Source organism: Mastigoproctus giganteus, chromosome 11 (assembly GCF_048544385.1).
Source record: "Mastigoproctus giganteus isolate SK-2022 chromosome 11, ASM4854438v1, whole genome shotgun sequence".
In the NCBI taxonomy this organism is placed as follows: domain Eukaryota; kingdom Metazoa; phylum Arthropoda; class Arachnida; order Uropygi; family Thelyphonidae; genus Mastigoproctus; species Mastigoproctus giganteus.
In genome coordinates this window covers 173,297,294-173,318,191 of record NC_143585.1, presented here as the reverse complement: position 1 = coordinate 173,318,191, position 20,898 = coordinate 173,297,294, and the positions used below count along the sequence as shown (strand labels likewise).

The following is a 20,898-nucleotide window of genomic DNA, read 5'->3' as shown; positions in this document are numbered from 1 at the left end:
CCAATGAATTCACAAAATCTTGTTAGTCTGCAAGTGACCATCTGACAAATTCCAGTCAATATCTGGAAAGTTTATACCACCCCCGTTATAAAATATTCTGATTTACTGGCCCATTCTATTTTCCTGTACAGTTGTTCATTGTACTCATCAGAGTCATTTGGCCTATAACACACACTCACTCTCATTTTTCCTTTCCCAATACTTATATCACACCAAATTGACTCAACCTTGCACTGTCCACCCATGTTAACTGGATGCACTGCGTTATATTTTATGTGTTTCTTAAGTAACAGCATAACCCTTTCTATCTTTCTCTCCTGCCTGTCCTTTCTGTACACATTGTGCTCCCCAAATTTAAATAACGTTATATATGTGAAGATACTTGACTAATGCTTCATATATACAGCAAAGTTGTATGCAGTTTGGTTAGCCTTGGGCCGCATTAAAACCCACAGTTACCAAAGGCGTATACAGACTATTTAAGTGTACTACAGGCTTTATCAGCATTGTGGTATAATCCTCATACATTCCTGACCTGGGTCCAGCAGATTCTATATTCCCTTCCTGAATGTTCTCTTGACATTCATTTCTGCTGGATCCCAAGTTACACTGGGATCACGGGTAATTAACTGGCTGACGCTGCAACCAGATCACCACAACCTCAGAACAGCTGTAGCCTGTTATTCCGCTATACAGACTATTAATCTGCAAAATATTACTCTTCCAGTAGCAATAATCTTTGCATGGGCAAGTAACAAACAAGCTCAATCAGATAAAATCTGCAACTGAACTCTTGCAGTCTGATCTGCCCAGGAGGAAGTTGTTCTTGCTCATCTTATTCATTCATTCCTTGATGACTCTCCTATGTGTGAGCAATGTGACACCTTTTTAACCATGACATATTTTTCCTGAGTGTCCACTTTACATGGCACGAATGTCATTTATATTTTAGTACTTTTAGCCATCTGACTGAGCCTTATACACTCAGTCAGATTGGACCCGACAATGTAAATTTATCAGCTGCTTTTAATTATTTAAAATGGTTAGATATTTTTACATGTATTTAAAAGTTACTGTTTTATAAAGTTTTTACATATCTTTATTTCTATACATATTGTTGTAGCGACCTAATTTTTTGGGTCAGTGAAATATAAATATTGTCTTTTATTTGACCTTGTTTTGGTGCATTATAGCCTTAGTCACTGATGCACCAATAAAGCCCAAAAAAGCAGCAGCAACAACTCCCCAAATTCCATCTCAGCATTCCTTATATCTCTGTGGTACCAGTCTCTGATATCTCAACAATATCTGCCTTTGATTTGGGCATCCTTTTGACTGGCACTTCAAATTTAATGAATTTATTTACTGTACTTCTATCTGTGTTATACATGCAAATACACATACACTTGTTCTTACTCTTAGTTACCTGGACACAGCCCATGTATTTTCTTATTCCATGATAACTTTCTGCAGTTCTTGGAATCTCCACACCTTGCTTTCCAGACTGCTGCCCATTGCTGTAGAACCAATGGAAGAATGAATTCTTTATAACAGTGAGGATAATAGGAAAAATAGAGTGGAACGTGGTGAGGGGACCTCCCAGAGAGGCTGCTGGTCCTCCAGATTAGCACACAGCCTAGGTTCCAGGCCAACATCATAGAAATCCAGTGTGTTTGTTGTGCGCTGCGATCCATGAAATTTCGGAAAGGTGGATCCTGGTGGTTGAGGGATTAGGTTCAACACACCACTTTGGCCCTTGCTTCAACAAGACAGGTGGTCCAGAATGACCCGGCTAGAATCTGTAGGCTAGTGGGGTTGCCTGCAAGGGTCAAACGTGTCAATGCCATGTCCCCACCCTCATGATCTATGGGACAGATTTCAGGCTGGCTGCATTGTGGGTGTGGTGTCTTGGTAGCCCTGCCATTCCACTCCTGAGCGCATTTATAGCTTGTCAGGTAGTGGGTGTCCCTTTCGGCTCATTGGAACTTCAGGAGTCTGGACATTGAACCAATACAAAAAATAATTATTCAACCTGATAAAACTAATTTCTTCAGGGGCTGCAACCCAGTCCCTATCTCAAAATGTGGACAGAGAGACAGATAAAGCTAATGCTGTCAAGAGACTGAAATAACATCAGGGCTTATCCCAAGATTTTAAATCATGAATTGTAACAGTGAAAAACCAAATTCCGAAAATGTATTTATTTATTCATAAATAAATAAATAAAGAAAGTTGTAGAGGGGTTAGCAGGTTCCCCTAAATCAGTTAAAGGGCTTTGTTCTAGGGACCTCTTAATTGAAAGTAGAAGGCATTCAGAGCAGTTACTCTGAGCAACATCAATCAGAGGAATACCGATTTTGGAAACTGTACATAGAACACTCAATTAATCGAGAGGTGTCATTTCCGAGTGGGACCTTCTTGAGGTAACCGAGGAGGAAATCTGCTCTGAACGAAAGCTACAGGGAGTGATTGCTTTTAAGAGAAGTTCTACACTTAGGGACGGAATACTTGTTGCTACTAGAAACATCATCCTAACTTTCAACTCACCAACATCTCCTAATGAGATTAAAGCTGGCTACATCAACTGTTCAGTATGTCTATAAGTTCCAGATCCTTTAAGGTGCTTTACTGCCAGAAATATGGACATTCGCAAATGGCTTGCCATGAATCCTTGCGTGCGATCAATGTGGTGCAAAGGATCATGAAACATCATGTTCAGCAGCAAAACCTGCTCCCAAATTCAACACCCAGCTTGCTCTGGAGCATGCCAGAGGTGGAAGGGAGAAAAGGAAATAGTAGTAGTAATAGAGGTATGCGTTGCAAGAAAAGAAGTGTATGAGATTATGTAGCTTCAGCCAAAAAAAAAAAAAAAAACAATTTCACACATCCATTTCCTCTAAACGTTTGGCGAGTTCCTTCTTGAATTTATTTAAGCTTTCAACTTCCACAACGACAGATGGAAGTTTGTTCCAGCAATTAACCGCCTGCTGGCTAAAGACAAATTTCCACACATCTATTCTACAACTGTCTTTCCTCAATTTGAATTTATGCCCCCTCAGGTTCGTAATCTAAGCAAGTTGAAGAATCCCATCAGAACTCAGCCTGCTCAAACCCATTGAAGGCCTCACACACCTTAATCAGATCACCTCGCAGGTACCTAGTCTCCAGCCACTGCAATTTGCAAAACTTAAAGGCTTTCTTGGTAAGAGAACCCCTTCGTTCCTCTCACCAATCTTGTTGCCCTTCTCACAAACTCAAGCAACTCTACATCCTTCCTAAAATGAGGCCTCCAGACCTGTACTTATTACTCAAGGTGTTGTCTGACCATTGGCTTATACAAAGGTAAAATCACCTCCTTTTCGCTGCTACCATATTCCTGTATATTATTGACAATACCCCATGACCTGCTCTGGCACCTGTCTGCATTGCTCAGAAAACTTCATATCTGACTGCACAATCACTCCCAGGTCTTTTATTTTCTACCACCTTAAGTACTACACAGTTGATACGTTCCTCTGGGGTTACTACCTATATGCAGTATTTTGCATTTGTCAATTTTAAATTTTAGTTGCCACTTCTCAGCCCATCTGCCCAAATTTTCTAGATTCTGTTGCAGTAGCACACTGCCATTACTGTCATTAACAACCCAGCCAAACTTTGTATCATCTGCGAACTTTGACACTAAGCCTGATATACCTTCATCAATATTATTGATAAATTCGCAAAACAACAGTGGCTACAACACCGAACCCAGTGGAACTCAACTAATAACATTAGTCCACGAAGAACAGCGTCCATTGATTACCACTCTCTGTCTTTCTCACTCAACCACTCTTTTATCCATTGTACTAACTTACCCTTAATACCATACTTCTCCAATTTGTATGCATCTTCCGTACACAACAGTGTCAAAAGCTTTCCTGAAATCCAAGTATATGATATCAAAATTATTTTTTACCTCTAATTCCTTTTAACCACATCTTGGTATCCAATCAACTTTGTCTGACAAAACTTTCCCTTAATAAACCCAAGCTGTGTCTGAATTATTGCTGCAGTCTTGTCTAGATGACCCTGCAATATATTTTTAATCAGTGACGCCATTATTTTACCTGGAACAGAAGTTAAACTAACTGGTCTGTAATTATTCGTGTCACCCTTAGAACCCCCTTTGTGAATTGCCAATACATTTGCACATCTCCAGTCTGTGGGGACTTCCTCAAAGTCCAAGGTTAATAATTATGGCTAAGGATTTGCTTAGTTCCTTTGCTGCCCTCCTTTAATATAACTGGATAGATCCCATCAACCCCAGGTTCCTTTATTATGTTTAACTTCAACAATTTCTCCTCCACTTTACTCTCAGTTACTACAAAACCATTAAGCACCCAGTTACAGTTTGATTAATGTCTGGCATTCCCCCTCCTTGAATAACTCCTCATGTGTGAATGTAGATGCAAAATACTGATTTAGTTTATCAGCCAGTTGAGCAGAATCAACAATAGTCAAAACTGTCTATGTTAAGTGAACCAATCTGATTCATCCCCTTTCTTCTAGAGTTTACATGAGTAAAGAACTCTTTGCATCCTTTGCCAACAATTTCTCGTAATCTGTCTTCGCCTGCCTATCCTCCTTTGTGACTAGATTACAGACTGGTTCATTGTAATCATTAGAGTCATTATATCTGCCATAAGCTTCTGTGTCGCCTGATAATTAATATGCATCCCATGCATTTTTCTTCTCAGCCACGAACTTCATTAATTCGTCAGTCTGTCCATTTAGGCCTGAACCCTGAACAGTATTTCTTAGTTGGAACAAAAAAAACCTAGTAGCTTCCAAGATTACTTCCTTGAATTCTTCCCACTTAGAGTTTGCTCTTGGTAACATCATCAGTTGGTCCCACTGTACAGAATTTAAAAACTGTCTGAGACCACTGTAGTCTCCTTTACGGATGCAAAAACCCTTCCCTTTATCCCTGATGGTAATTATATCTTTGAGTAAATCCCACATCAGTACACTGCCATCTACTGCTTCCTTTGTCTGCAAATTCTTAATACACAAATAATCATTGCTGATAACCAGATCAAGAGAGGTAATCCTCTCTGGTTGCCTCTCTAATGTGCTAGGCGCCTCCGTAGCCAGGTGGGAAGGAGTAGCAGTGCGTAGCACACGCTTCTTGATTAGACCGGGGTTCGAGCCCGTCACCACCAAATACGGAGGATGCGGAAAGGTCAAGGGAATGACCACCGCGTATTCCCGGAGCAATATGGCCTTAGTTGCTAATGCTCCTAAAAACCAAAACAACAACAACAACAACTCTAATGTGCTGCTGTAGAAAACAATCATCCAATAAATCCATAAAATTCTTGCTAGTGTGCCAGTGACCAACTGACAAGTTCCAATCAATATCTGTAAGTTAAAATCCCCCATTATAAGACATTCTGATTTGGCCCACTCTATTTCTCTGTATCATTGTTCATCGTAATCATTAGAGTCATTAGGCCTGTAACACACTCCTGTTCCTATTTTCGCTTTCCCAGTGCTTATATCACGCCAATCTGACTTAACATTGCACTGTCCATCTATGTTAACTGGATGCACCTCCTTAGATTTTGTTTTTCTTAATTAACAACATATCTCCTCCTCCTTTCTTATCCCGTTTATCCTTTCTGTACAAATTGTACTCCTCAACTTTCAATTTTGCATTCCTAATATCAGTGTGGCACCACGTCTCTAATATCTCAACAGTATCTGCCTTCGAGGTCTGGGCCATCACTTCAAAATCATAAAATTTATTTACTATTCTTCTAGCTTTGGTGTACATGCAAGTATACATGCACCTATTCTTATTCTTAGTTACCCTAACACAGTCCAAGTATTTATTTGTTTCATGATGACTGCCATTAGTCCCTGAAACCCCCAGCACCCAGACCTCCAGGCTGCTGCTGAATCTAATAGAAGTAGTTCAAGAATCACCTTCACCTCTGCCTGCCACTACTTTGAACCTCTTAGTCTGTGAATCACTCCCAAGCTTGTAGTTTTGTGACCCACCTAATGCTGCCTCAATAGAACCAACAAACACTTTTGCACCCCTTCTATTTAAGTATATCCCATCCCTGTAGAAGCAGTCTCTCTTGTTAACAAGCACAAAGACAGAACTGTACATCTTGCACCAGGACAGTAAAACAGTTAAACCAGTAAGTAGCAGTAAGGCAACATATGCTGAAAAGGTATCCCAGAAATGTTTGATTGGGATTCATCCAGAAATGACTATACCACTGAAGAGTCATTCATGCCCATCACCTGCTACTTACTGAGCTCAGAAAAACCAGTACAGAAATCTCAGTCAGCTGCCCTTCCAATATTGGTACCTCCCAGTGCTCCAGCCTTACCAAAAGCTAGCACTAAATTAACATTACAGCAAACTGAACCTCCCACGTCAGCGCAAGAAAAAATGGATTTCGAAACCAAGGAGGTACATGATGACTGAGTTTTGAAGCTCTTTTCGTTGGAAGAAATGGACACAGGGCAGTGTCCATACTTCTCCAAAAAAGATAAATCCAAGGCTCACAAAATTAAGCCTTTGGCAATCTGGAAGCTGCCTGATGGACTCACCAAGCCAGAATAATGACTAAATTCCTGCAGTGGAATTGCCGTGGATTCTGGCAAAATACTGATGACCTCTACATCAAAGCAGTCCTGCAAAAGCACAAGCCAGCTTGCTTATTTAAAGGAAAATGATGATCCCACCATGCATAACACTACCATAATTCGTAAGGACAGAATTGTGGATGGCCCTGTTCATGAAGGAGTCAGAATCCTCATGGGCAACCAGAACCTCTTAACTTTTGCAACTTTCAGCTAGCATTGAGGCTGTAGCAATTTGCTTTACAGTGGGGTTCTTATTAACCATTTGTTCTGCTTATTTGCCACATGGGAGTGACTTCCCCCACAAAGACCTTGATGATCTTGTCATGCCCTTACCATCTTACCTTACCTTACGATTTTAATGGACATAACACTCTGTGGGCCAATGCTAACATCAATGGAAGGGGAGAGTCATAGAGCATATGCTCACTGACAATGACTTCTCCTTTCTAAATGTGGGAACAAACATCTTTTTCCACATGCCTACCCAGTATGTTCTCTGCAATTAATCTTTCTATCTGCTCCCCATCTCTACTTCCTTCCCTTACTTGCTACATGGAGGTGGTAGGAAACCCATATGGAAGTGATCACTTCTCTGTGATGGCCCCGAGTGCCAATTGATAGATAGTGTCAAAGCAATATTTTGGGCAATACATAATGCTCTTCTCAGTGGATTAGTTATATTTATTTTTTAGTGTCTTTATTCTTTCTGTTTTTTGTAAGTGATTGTTTACTGAAAAGCTTTGAAGTAGGAATCTAGAAAGGAAATACACCTTTCTTTCCTTGTATATCTATTGATATAATTTGTACTAACCTAACTAACTTTCTAAACTGCTTGGTCAATGGTGGCACCGTGCCTGCCTCCACGTGGCGTGTCCGGTAACCTGGGAGAAGAAAATCCCTCTCCCTGGGATAAAAGGAACAAAGATGGACATAAATAAATATGTCACTTATGGATCTCACGATCCAGATCTCTCAAATAGAGATGACTTAAATGCATGTAATGCAAAACTTCAGAAAAAAGAAGGAACAGAAACCCTGCTGCTCTATTTCTGATACTGCATTCTTTAACTGATAATCCTTTGAGTAAGCTCTCCCCACTCTTCATACAGAAACGTCTTGAAAATGTGGTGGGCCCTCCAAAAATTGTTTGTAGATTAAAATCTGGAGACCTAGTGGAGATGAGTGAGAACAAGCACTCAGAAAGACTATTAAAAACATAGACTTTTGGTGGAACTCTCACAAAGGTTACCCCTCATGCCACCCTAACTCCTCTAAAGCGGTAATAGCAGAGTGGGATCTCCTTAATGCATCTGAGGTAGAGATAGTTCAGGAATTAAGTGATCAAAATGTGATAAATGCCAAAGGGATAGTCATTAAGAAAGATGGGGATTCTTACTTCTACCTGAACAGTCATTCTTACATTAAAAACACCAATTCTACCAACAACTGTTAAAGCTGGATATTTAAGGTGCAAAATTCAACTGTACATTCCAAACCCAGTCCGGTGTTTTAAATGTCAAAAATTTGGACACTCGCAAGCAGTCTGCAGGGGTGTAACCACCTGTGTCTTCTGTGGTTCAAAAGAGCATGTTCACACAGACTGCACCACTGAAATACAATGCTGCCCAAACTGCAAGGAAAATCATTCAGCATTTTCAAAGGAGTACATCCAGTGGCAGACAGAAAAGAATATACAGAAGTACAAAGTAGAACATAAGGTGCCATACCAAGAAGCAAAAAGACATTTTTAAATTTCTAATAAATTGCCATCCTATTCTTTAGTTGTAAAAAAGCAACTATCCATAACAGTGCAAACAGATGGTTCAGTTACACCAAGCATCTCAATTTCGATTGGGCAATGTCAGTCCTCTCTACACTAAAAGCATGGCCTACTCAACAGCAATCAACTCATTTGGTAACTTCCCCATTGACAATACTGTCAGATAAAAACATTGTACAGCAGCCAGTAAAGCAAACAAGCTCTGAAAGAGATTATCAAAAATCAACTATTGATACCATGGACATAGATAGAAATTCACACCAAGATGAACCACTTCTTGAAATTCATGCAGAAGAGGAGGAAATGCACATCACCAGGCCAACTCTCCCAAAAACGGAAAAAACAAAACTAGACAGGCGCACACAAACCACATCCCATAAGCAAGCAGACACACCCGATAATCCCCAATAAGGTATAGATTCATTCAGTGGAATTGTTGCGGACTCAGAACTAACTTAGACAAATATAAGCCAGCTGTTCTTTGTCTAGAGGAAACAATCCTGACCCCTAAAATATATATGAGCATAAAATATCATATAATGTTTAGAAAGCATAGAAACGACTCTAATACAGCACATGGAGGTGTAGCATTGCTAGTAAACTCTAGAACTCCTTTCAAACCTATTCCACTACAAAGAACTTTAGAAGAAATTGCTGCCAAAGTTATGGTTGGGATAGCAGTAACAGTTGTTTCCTTATACCTTTCACCCAGTAATTCATACACTTTAGCAGATTTGGATGATTTAATTAGCTGCCACCACATATCTGTATCTTGGGTGACTGGAATGGGCATCGCCCCTTATGGGGTTTCTTGCACCACTTAACATTATTAAACAATGGGACTCACACATACGTGCATCTTTCCTCAAGGTCAACTTCTGCAATTGATCTTTCAAATATACTCACCAATCCTCTTTCCGCTTATTGATTAGATGGTCCCTGATAACCTTCGTAATAGTGACCACTTTCTAGTAATATGCACACAGTCGTCTAACTCTTCTCCTCAAACTGAAATAAAAAGTGTTTGGAAATTTGACAAAGTTAACTAGAAGAAATATCAAAAACTGGAACATCTAGATATTCAGACTATTGAGACTGTCATAATTGACTCTACAGTAACTTACATCACTTGGAAAATAATGGCAGCTGAAGAAACCACCATACCCAAATCATCTATCAAAGCCTGCTCGCACCCAAAAATATGCTGGAATTAAGCCTGTAGCAATGCCAAGAAAGAGAAGAATAGATATTGGAATTTATTTTGTAAATACCCAACCACAGCTAATCTCATACAGTTCAAGAAAGCTAGAGCTAAAGCTCGTCACATACAATGAATAAGCAAAAAAGAGACATGGTCCAGATATGCCTCCCTATAAACAGAACCACAGACATCAGAACCGTTTGGACTAAAGTTCGAAGAATTAATGGAAAACATCCTCCTATAACTACTCCGATAATACTTCTAAAAGGGAAAAAAATCTGCAATTCTTTTGAAATTGCAAATACTCTCTCTTCTGCCCACCTGGTGCCTCTGTAGCCAGGTGGGCAGAAGCAGCAGTGCATAGCACATGCTTCTTGATTAGACCGGGGTTCGAGCCTGTGACCACCAAATATGGAGAATGCGGAACCCTGGCCATTTTCTCGATTTGGTTCTGTTTTTTAAGATTTGCCCCAAATGCTGCCGCAATTAACTGGTGGCCCAAATAACCGGAATTCACTGTACTTGTTCCACCAATAAAGATGTTTTTGATAACATAGCTAAGACCTTCTGACAGTCCTTAAAACAGGTTAAAATAAAATCTATAAAAATGATAAAGAACAAAGGTATTGCTGTAGAGACAACCACCTCAGAAGATATTTGTAAGATAGCTTCATTACCTTTTCACTGACTGATATGGGTATTAAGATGGAATCCCCTAAAATTCTAAAATGAACCATTTTAATTTATGACAGAGAAATTCCTCCAAGGAAGAAATACTCGGAGGATCTTTTTTATAAAAACTATAGTGAACAAAGTTTTTCTTTTGATGACTTCACTAAAGAAGTTACCTTTCATTTAGTACTTCCTGAAAATCTATACAAACTGTGAATTGGATTCTAGGCTTTCCTCCAAGAATATATAAACTTGCTATCTCCTTAGAATGCTTATATATTGATTGGTCTTCTCACAGATATAGGCATTTCACAGTAGCTACCAGGTATTTTTTGTATTTTGGTCATGGACTCTGTTCTCAGGATAATCCATCCTACAGTCGCTGAGCCCATACTGGACATGTCTTTGAGGACTGTCCCACTAAAGATCATTCCTCTTGTTGCTGCAACTGTAAGTGTAAAAAGAAAGACCATAAACTTTCAGTCCGAAATGTTATCTGTAGTGAATATGTATGAACTTTGGAAAATGTAAGGAATCGTACCAAATCATAATTATAGTTCTATCGCATACAGTTCTTCTGTTAAAATTCATCATTAATGGTCAAAAATCAAAAACTGTTGCAGAGAACTTTGGCAAATCTCTTTACAGAAATCTATTGATATTTTGTTAATTCAGGAGCCCTATTATTTGAGTGGAATGATAACTGGTTTCTCTACAACCAAAAAGAGCCTTCTATGCTCCATATCATTATCCTTATTTTGCTTTTGAATGATGTTTTGGGGGTTACTTTGATTGGCTATCTAAACCTGTTTGTAACTTGTACATATTTCTCTGGTTCCATTGGAAGTATATATATATTATTATTATTTTTTTTTTTTTCGGTTTATTGCCTTCCTCAAGATGAATTGGATGGAATTCTTTCTTTTTTCAACCATGCTTTCAAAATCTTGTGCCCAGCAAATTTTATTGTAACTGGTGATTTCAATGCCAAGTCCGTGACTTGGTTCATATCAGAGTGGGACCTCCTTCATGTTTCTGAAGAAGAGATTTGCTCTGAACTTAAAGATCAAGGAGTGACGGCTGTCAAAAGAATATCGATGTGGGAGGATGGGAATCTCGGCCCTACCCTGAGTTCTCATTCTAACGTTCAACACCCCATGGCCTCCAAGTTCCATAAAGGCAGGCTATTTAAACTGCCCAGTGAGGATTTATATTCCAAACCCACTCAGGTGTTTTAAATGCCAAAAGTACAGCCACTCTCAAACAGCTTGTCGTGGCACCCCTGCCTGTGCTCGCTGTGGTGTTAAAGACCAAGACAGCAAGGAATGTTTAGCTTCTAAGCCAAGTTGTACTAACTGCCAAGGAGAACACCCTGTGTACTCTCGAGCATGCCAGTGGTGGAAGGATGAAAAGGAAATTCAGAAACTAAAAAGAGAGCTAAACATATATCAGGAGACGTACACCCTTACTAATGTAACTACTCAGTTATTTGCAGAGCCAGAGCTGGGGATTGACCTGCCCACGGAGGAATTGGTATCGTGGGTAACCACACCCCCCCTTTGAAGCTATGCCATTTACCACTAACCTAAGGCTGTAGCAGTTAGTCTTACAATAGGGTACCTTTTAACTGTTTGCTCCATCTATTTGCCACCTGGGAACGATATCCTCACAGGCAGACCTTGATGATCTCATTAAGCAATTGCCACCCCGTTTTCTATTTTTAGGGGATTTCAACGGACATAATACTCTGTGCAGTAGTTCTGACATCAATAGAAGAGGTTGGATTATTGAGCGATTTTTTGTGAACAATCTGACCTTTCTAAGTGCAGGATCTAATACCTTTTTCCACTTTGCTACCTGCATTTACTGCCGTTGATCTTTCCATCTGCTCTGCATTCCTCCTGCCTCTTAGTACATGGGAGGTTGAAGAAATCCTTTATGGCAGTGATCACTTCCCTGTGTTATCCACCATTTCTAATGGAAGACAATGTCACCAGTCAAGGATACCACGTTGAAGATGAAGGCAGATTACGAGAAATCTTTGGCAAAGGATGCAAAGAGTTCTTTACTTATGTAAACTTTAGAAGGAAAGGGATGAATCAGATTTGTCCACTTAACATAGTTAGTTTGACTGTTGATGAGTTTGCTGTAGTAGCTGATAAACTGAATGAGTATTTTTGCACTCAAACATGAGGAGTTATTCAATGAGGAGAGTGCCAGAAGTTAATCAAACACTAACAGGGAGCTAAGTGATTTTGTAATAACTGAGAGCAAAGTGGAGGAGAAATTGTTGAAGTTAAACATAAGGAAGGCACCTGGGTTGGACAGGATCTATCCAGTTATATTAAAGGAGGCAGCAAAGAAAGTAAGCAAACCCTTAGCCATAATTATGAGAGCTTCCTTGGACTCAGGGGAGGTCCCCACGGACTGGAGGTGTGCAAATGTAGCACTAATTCACAAAGGGGGTTAAAAAAGTGACACAAGTAACTACAGACCTGTTAGTTTAACTTGTGTTCCTGGTAAAATAATGGAATCACTGGTTAAAGAAGCATTCCAGGATCATCTAGACAAGACTGCAGTAATAGTTATGACACAACACGAGTTTGTTAAACGGAGGTCTTGTTTGACCGATTTGATTGGATACTATGATGTGGTCACAAAGGAACTGAATGCAAAAAATAATTTTGATATCATATACTTGGATTTCAGGAAAGCTTTTGATACTGTTACACATGGAAGACTGCTGTACAAATTGGAGAGGTACAAATGACATCAAGGGTAAGCTGCTACAATGGATAAAGGGATGGTTGAGTGGGAGACAACAGAGAGTGGTAATCAATGGATACTGCTCCTCGTGGACAAATGTTATTAGTGGAGTTCCCAGCATTTGGTGTTGGGCACATTGTTGTTCTGTATATTTATCAGTGATATTGATGAAGGCATATCAGGTTTAATGCCCAAGTTTGCAGATGATACAAAGGTTGGCAGGGTTGTTAACGACAGTAAAGACAGTATGCTACTCCAGCTGGATCTATATAAGTTGGGAAAATGGGCTGAGAAGTGGCAACTGAAGTTTAACATTGACAAATGCAAAGTACTGCATATGGTTAGCAATAACCGAAGAGAAACATACCAACTGTATGGTACTATACTCAGGGAAGTGGAAAGCGAGAAAGACCTGTGGGGAAATTGTGCAGTCAAATATGAAGTTCGCTGAGCAGTGTAGACGGTTGCCAGGGCAGGTTATGGAGTCTTGTCAATGATATATAGGAATTTTGCTAGCAGGGATAGGGAGGTGATTATCCCGTTATAGAAGGCAATAGTCAGGCCACACCTAGAGTACTGTGTACAGGGCTGGAGGCCTCATTTTAGGAAGGATGTAGAGTTGCTAGAATGAGTAAAAAGAAGGGCAAGAAGATTGGTGAGGGGAACAAAAGGGTGCTCTTACCAAGAAAGGCCTAAGTTCTGCAAATTGCAGCACCTGGAGAATAGGCACCTGCGAGGTGATCTGATTGAGGTGTATAAGACCTTGAATGGGTTGAGCAAGCTGAATGCTGATGGGATTCTTCATCATGCTCATACTAAGTACTTGAGGGGGCACAGTTTCAAATTGAGGAAAGATAGTTGTAGAATAGTTGTGCAGAAATTTGCCTTTAGCCAGTGGGTAGTTGATTGGTGGAACAGGCTTCCATCTTTTGTTATGGAAGCTAATAGCCTAAATAAATTTAAGGCTGAGCTGGACAGGCATTTGGAACAAATGGAGGGGTGAAATGGGATTTTTTTTTTTTTTTTTTTTTTTTTTTAGCTGATGCTGCATAAGCTTGCTTTCTTGCATCGTATGCTAATGCTAATAATAGAATCTATATTGAAGAGACATTTCCGGATTCATGGCATATGGTAACCATCCTTCCCTTTCGGAAACCAGGAAAGGATTCAAAAATACCAAAAAATTACCATCCTATTGCTTGGCGAGCTGCTTGTGCAAGATCCTGGAAAGAATGGTCACTGCTTGCCTTTTTTGGTATTTCGAAGGAATAGGTCAACACTTGACCATTTAATCTGCTTGGAAACATCTATACGTGATGTGTTCCTGAAACGTGAGCACCAGGTGTCGGTTTTCTTTGATATGGAAAAAGCGTATGTCACGGCTTGGAGATATGGAATTTTAAAAGACATATATAACTTTGGTCTTAGGGGACATGTTGCCCTCTTTATTAAAAATTTCCTTGCAAACAGGTCTTTCCAAGTTCATGTAGGGTCCATCTTCTCCCGGCCATTTTGCCAAGAAGAGGGAGTTCCACAAGGATCAGTTTTAAGTGTTACGCTTTTTGCTATCAAGGTAACTCTATAATTGAACAACATCCTCCAACCATAAATAGTGCCCTCTTTGTAGACGACTTTAGCATCTTTTTGCAGTCATTCAGTATGAGGGTTTTTGAAAGACAATTGCAGCATGCCATTGACCACGTCATCTCTTGGGCAGTGGTTAATGGTTTTAGGTTTTCGCCACAGAAGACTGTCTGCATACACTTTTGTCGCAAACGGAACCTTCACCCTGAACCAGAACTTAAACTCAGACAAGACATTGTCTGATGGGATTCCAGTAGCACCAGAGACAAAATTCTTGAGGCTCATTTTCAATAAGAAGTTAACATTTTTACCATATATTCGTCAACTGCGGATGAAGTGCACGAGAGGGTTGAATTTCCTCCGCACTATCTCCTCCAATAAATGAGGAGCAGACCGCTCCACTTTACTCAACTGCTATCATGTGCTTGTCCGATCTAAACTAGACTATGGGTTTGAAATGTACGCATTGGCTAGAAACGCGTAGTTAGGTGGCTGGACCCAGTTCACCACCAAGCCATCCATATTGCTACTGGAGCATTTTGAACATCCCCTGTACAGAGTTTATATGTTGAAGCAACTGAACCACCACTGCCATTTCAATGAAAGCAGTTGTCTTTAAAATGTACCTTTAAATTAAAATCCCTGCCAGACAACCCTACATGGACATCCATTTTCAAGCCATGATGGGAAAACCTATATACATTCATCATACTGCCAACCTGCCCTTTGGTATCTGTGTCCAAGAGCTACTCGGAGAACTTGACATCATGGTAGACAATGTTGCCCAGTCACCGAGGCAACCACTTCCACCCTGGCATTCTCTCTTACCATCATGCGACTTCTCCATTAAAAATTTGGGTAAGTCCATAACTCCACGTTCTGTCTCTACCAACAGCTCTACGCTGCCCACTGAGCTGAATATTCTGACTTCTTGCCTGTCTTCACTGATGGCCTGAAGTCAGAGTTGTCTGTCAGATCTGCTGCTACCTTTCCAGGTCGTTCTATATCTGGAAAGGTTCACCAAGAATGCAGCATATATACAGCTGAGTTGTATGCTATAGAGTTAGCCTTGGACCACATTAAAACCCATAGGTATCAAAGGTGTATGGTGTACACTGCAGGCTTTATCGGGGATGAGGTATAATCCTCATCCATTTGTGACCCAGATTCAGCATACGCTACACTCTCTGTCTGAGTGTCCTTTTGACATTCGTTTCTGCTGGATTCCAAGCTACATTGGGATCAGGGGAAATGAACTGGCAGATGCTGTGACCAGATCACCAGAACCCCAAAACACTTTTTCCCTGTTAGACCCTATACAGACTATAGGCAGCTAATACATAATAAATTACTCTCCCAATGGCAACAATCTTGGCGTGAGCAAGTCACAAACAAACTCTATCAGCTAAAGCCTGTCGTCCGACACTGGCAGTCTAGTCTGCGCAGGAACCACAGAGAGGAAGTTGTTCTAGCTTACCTCCGCATAGGACACAGTCATCTTACATATGCATTTCTGCTGAGGGCTGATGACCGTGTTATGTGTGAGAATTGTGGCACCCCTTTAACCATTTATCATATTTTAATTGAGTGTCCACGTTATAGATATGAGCGTGTTTTATATTTTACAGATTTTAGTCGTCTGGCTGAGCCTTACACATTCAGTCGGATTTTATCTGACAGCGACCACTTGTCTTTTGCGCAGTTAACCTTTATACTTGTATTTAAAATTGCATTTTATTGCTATATTTATTGTTATATTTTATAAATTTTTATGCCTTTATTGTAATATATATACTGTGACATAATTTCCTCATTTTTTTAGGTCACTAAAATTTTATTTCTGTACTTTTACGACCTGGTTTTGGCACACTATGGCCTCAGTAGCTAATGCGCCAATAAAACCCAAGCCAAACCAAATCCGTGACTTGGTTCTCTTCTTCCAACAATGGTTGGAAGAAGAAGAGAACCAAGTCTTCTTGAAGATTTTGTCCTTCAGCATTGACTTAATATTCTCAACAAACCTGATCTACATTATTCTTGTTCTTCTTCTATTGGTCAGTAGTCAGTTCAATATTGATTTAATGCTCTGCTCTTTCTCTGATCATTCTGCCATTTTCTTTCAGATTCAGTCTATTTCTTCATTTCTTACTGGTATTCTTCCACCACCTCGTTTTTCCTTGCGAAATGGTAATTGGCAAAAATTCTCTAATATTTTTGATTTCCGAATTTTATTGTCTTCCTGAAGTATCTGAAAATATACCTCCAGCTGACTGTGCTACTCTTGTTTACAATACTCTCCTCAAACTGTTACTCACCTAAAAGGAAATCTAAAAAACATGTCACCACTCCTTGGTGGAACATAAAATTGACAATCTTGTGTTGTGAAGTTTTATGCGCCTGAGAAAAAAAAAGCAGGTTGTGTACTCTGTACATACAACAGATGTTTATTTTATGTGAAAACATCTTTGTCTCGGATGAAGTTAAAGGGGATTAGTCTGAAAAGAATCCGTTTGGATTGAATATCTGCAAAATTAATGTTGAAATCTCCACTGAGCATCATTGGTATTTGATTGCAGTTTTTGTGAGAAAATTGTTGTAGCAGTGTAGCGTGCAGCTCCTTTAGCCATGTAAGGAAGTAAAACAAAATGGATGAATTCAATGATTCAAAGTACCTCTGTGAGATTTGTGGATGGTAATAGCACAAGCTAGTACTAGTGGAAAATGATTTTGTTTAGCCAAGAACCTTCTGTTGTTATTCGTTGAAACACTCGTACTTGTTCTTGCGATCGGTATGCCTTGTCAATCGATTTCTCTAGCCATAGTAAACTGACGAGCCTTCGTTCTAGCAGGTCAACCCACAACAGGTGATCCTGGAAATTTCAACCAAAGATGTTTAATACAATGTCTCTTTGTCATATTCAATACATGCCAATTTTCCTACGGCTCCATTAGCCAGACCATCGGACATGTCAGTATCAGTGGTTATCAATTATGGTTTGCCATTAAGTAAAGGAAGTTCATATGATAATCCACCGGTGTCTAATAGGGCATATTATGAAGTTTTTGCCTTTGAGCCTCACATTCTGCATCTCTGCGTGCGAAAAATATGTCTTGAGCAATCGACATAACAGTCCACGAACATGATTTAACACAGAATTGTTATTACCGTTCACAGATTTATTTTTCAAATAAATATCGATGGGTCAACTGTTGATGAACCTGCTCAGGTAGCTAACAAACTGAATGAATATTTTGCATCGACATTCACACACGAGGAGTTATTCAGCGAGGGGAATGCCAGAGGTGTATTCAACTCTGGCAGTAAGCTAGAGAATCTTGTAATAACTGAGAGTAAAGTGGAGGAGAAATTGTTGAAGATAAATACAAGAAAGGCACCTGGGGTGGATGGGATCTATCCAGTTATATTAAAGGAGGCAGCAAAGGAAGTAAGCAAACCCTTAGCCATAATTATGAGAGCTTCCTTGGACCCAGGGGAAGTACCCATGGACTGGAGATGTGCAAATGTGACCCCAATTCACAAAGGAGGATCAAAGGGCGACACAAGTAATTATAGACCTGTTAGTTTAACTTCTGTTCCTGGAAAATTAATGGAGGCACTGGTAAAAGAAGCACTGCAGGATCATCTAGACAAGACTTCAGTTATAGCTCAGACACAGCATGGTTTTGTTAAGGGCAAGTCTTGCCTGACCAATTTGATTGGATATTATGATGCAGTCACAAAAGAACTGGATGCAGGGAATAACTTTGATATTATATACTTGGATCTTAGAAAGGCTTTTGATACTGTTTCACATGGAAGACTGCTGCCCAAATTAGAGCAGTGTGGCATTGGAGGCAAATTGCTGCTATGGATAAAGGGATGGTTGAGGGGGAGAAGACAGAGAGTGGAAATCAATGGACACTGCTCATCGTGGACTAATGTTATTAGTGGAGTCCCTCAGGGTTCAGTATTGGGTCCATTATTGTTTTCTGTATTTATAAATGATATTGATGATGGTATATCCAGCTTAATGTCCAAGTTTGCAGATGATACGAAGGTTGGCAGGGTTGTCAAGGACACTACTGACACTATGCTACTGCAACAGGATTTGGAAAGGTTGAATAGATGGGCTGAGAGGTGGCAAATGAAGTTTAACATTGACAAATGTAAAGCACTACATATGGGAAACAGCAACGTATCAACTCTGTGGTACTACACTGACAGTGGTAGAGAATGAAAGGGACCTGGGGGTGGTTGTGCAGGCGGATATGAAGTTTTCTGAGCAGTGCAGATGGGCTGCAAGAGTAGCTCATGGTGTATTGTCGATGATATATAGGAATTTTTCTAGCAGGGATAAGGAGGTGATTATTCCCTTGTATAAGGCAATGGTCAGGCCACACCTAGAATACTGTATACAGGTCTGGAGGCCTGTATACAGTATTCTAGGAATTCTACATTTCAAGAAGGATGTAGAGATGCTGGAACGAGTACAGAGAAGGGCAACAAGATTAGTGAATGGAACAAAGGTGTGCTCTTACGAAGAAAGGCTTAAGTTTTGCAAATTACAGTGTCTGGGGACTAGGCACCAGCGAGGTGATCTGATAGAGGTGTATAAGGCCTTGAATGGTTTGAGCATGCTCAATGCTGATGGGATTCTTCCTCTTGCTCAGAATAATCACCTGAGAGGGCATAAATTCAAATTAGAATGAGAGAAGTTTACCTCAATATGAATATACGATAAATTTGATTAGACTGGGTCTATCTGTAATACGGCAAAGAATGGTCGACCAGCCAATATTACTACCCCTGAAAATGAAATGTTAATTGCTGTGGCATTTACTCAAAGCCCACGAAAATTAAAAAAGAGAGCTTCTAGTTAGTTCAGCATTCCCCGCAGGAATGGGCTGACTGGGCTAGCCGAGTGGGTAAAGTACCTGCCCGGCAACCCAAAGGTTGCGGGTTCGATTCCCGCCTCGGGCTTGGATCAAAGTACTGCAAAAACCTTGGGAGGTGCAATATGGCCACAGAAGCCGATGCGCCAACAACTACCAAATCAAATCAAAAATCAAACCCGCGGGGTTTGATTTTTGATTTGATTTGGTAGTTGTCCTGTACTGGACTTCGGCCAGTATCACTATGTAATTATTTATCTGCATTTATATAGGTCACTTAGGAAAAGGACTTTTGCTTCCGGTTCCATAAGCTCTCTTTTTTAATTTTGCCATCTGATGCAAAGTTTAGGTTTGAAAATGTATCGGCCAAGATTAATTCATGGATTATCAGAGGATGATCTGGATCGCTGTTTACAATTCTGCGAGGTAGTTTTGAATGAAAAAAGACAAGGTGATAGCATCATTCGAAAACTTTGTTGGTCTGACAAAGCAAATTTTAAATTGTCAGGTGCTGTTAATAGGCACAACTGTGTGTATTGTTCAGCAGAAAATCCCCATATAACAATTGAAGAATAGTTGATTCAACCTGGGGTTACAGTTTGGGTGGGCCTTTCATGTAAAGGGGGTCATTGGACCTATCTTTTTCAGTACAACTGTAAACCAACACCTGTATCTTAACATGCTGAAGGACACTGTTATACCAGAATTACAATGATAGCATGCTAATGAGGTCTTCTTTTTTCAGCAAGTTGGGGCTCCTCCCCACTATGCTGTAACCGTGCATGATTGTCTTGACCAAGAATTCCCCCATAAGTGGATAGGTCAACAAGGGCCAGTTGAATGGCCACCACGATCACCAGACCTCACCCCAATGGACTTTTTTTTTTTTTGGGGGTGTTAACAAAGATAAAGCATTTTCAAGAAAACCATGCACTGTTGATGACATGATTCTATTCATAAGATAAGCATGCCAATAAATTGATAACAATAAAGACCTTTGTGCCAAAGTGTGCTTGAGGGTAGAAACTAGAGTACAGGAACGTGTAAATCCCGGGGGCTCACATCTAGTGAGTATGGGCTTGGCAAACCCAGGGTCCTGAGCTGGATATCATCATTCTTCTCTTTCTTGGTGATTCCTTTCTACTTCTCTCTCTCTCTCTCTCTCTCTCTCTCTCTCTCTCTCTCTCTCTCTCTCTCTCTCTCTCTCTCTCTCTCTCTCTCTCTCTCTCAGGGGGTAACTTGGGAATTTTTTTTTTTGGCTGTTGCAGCATAAGCCTCAAGCTTCCTTGTACCATATGGCCATTAATAATAATAAAAAAAAATAATAAAAATGCTGAAGACAAACAATTTGAGCACT

The 20,898-nt window shown here is 40.1% G+C and overlaps 1 protein-coding gene across 1 annotated transcript in view; it reads left to right on the top strand.

The window, feature by feature from the left end:
- fws (Conserved oligomeric Golgi complex subunit 5 four way stop) overlaps nt 1-20,898 on the top strand; it is a 372,604-nt gene that overhangs the window by 168,086 nt on the left and 183,620 nt on the right. The window lies entirely within an intron of this gene.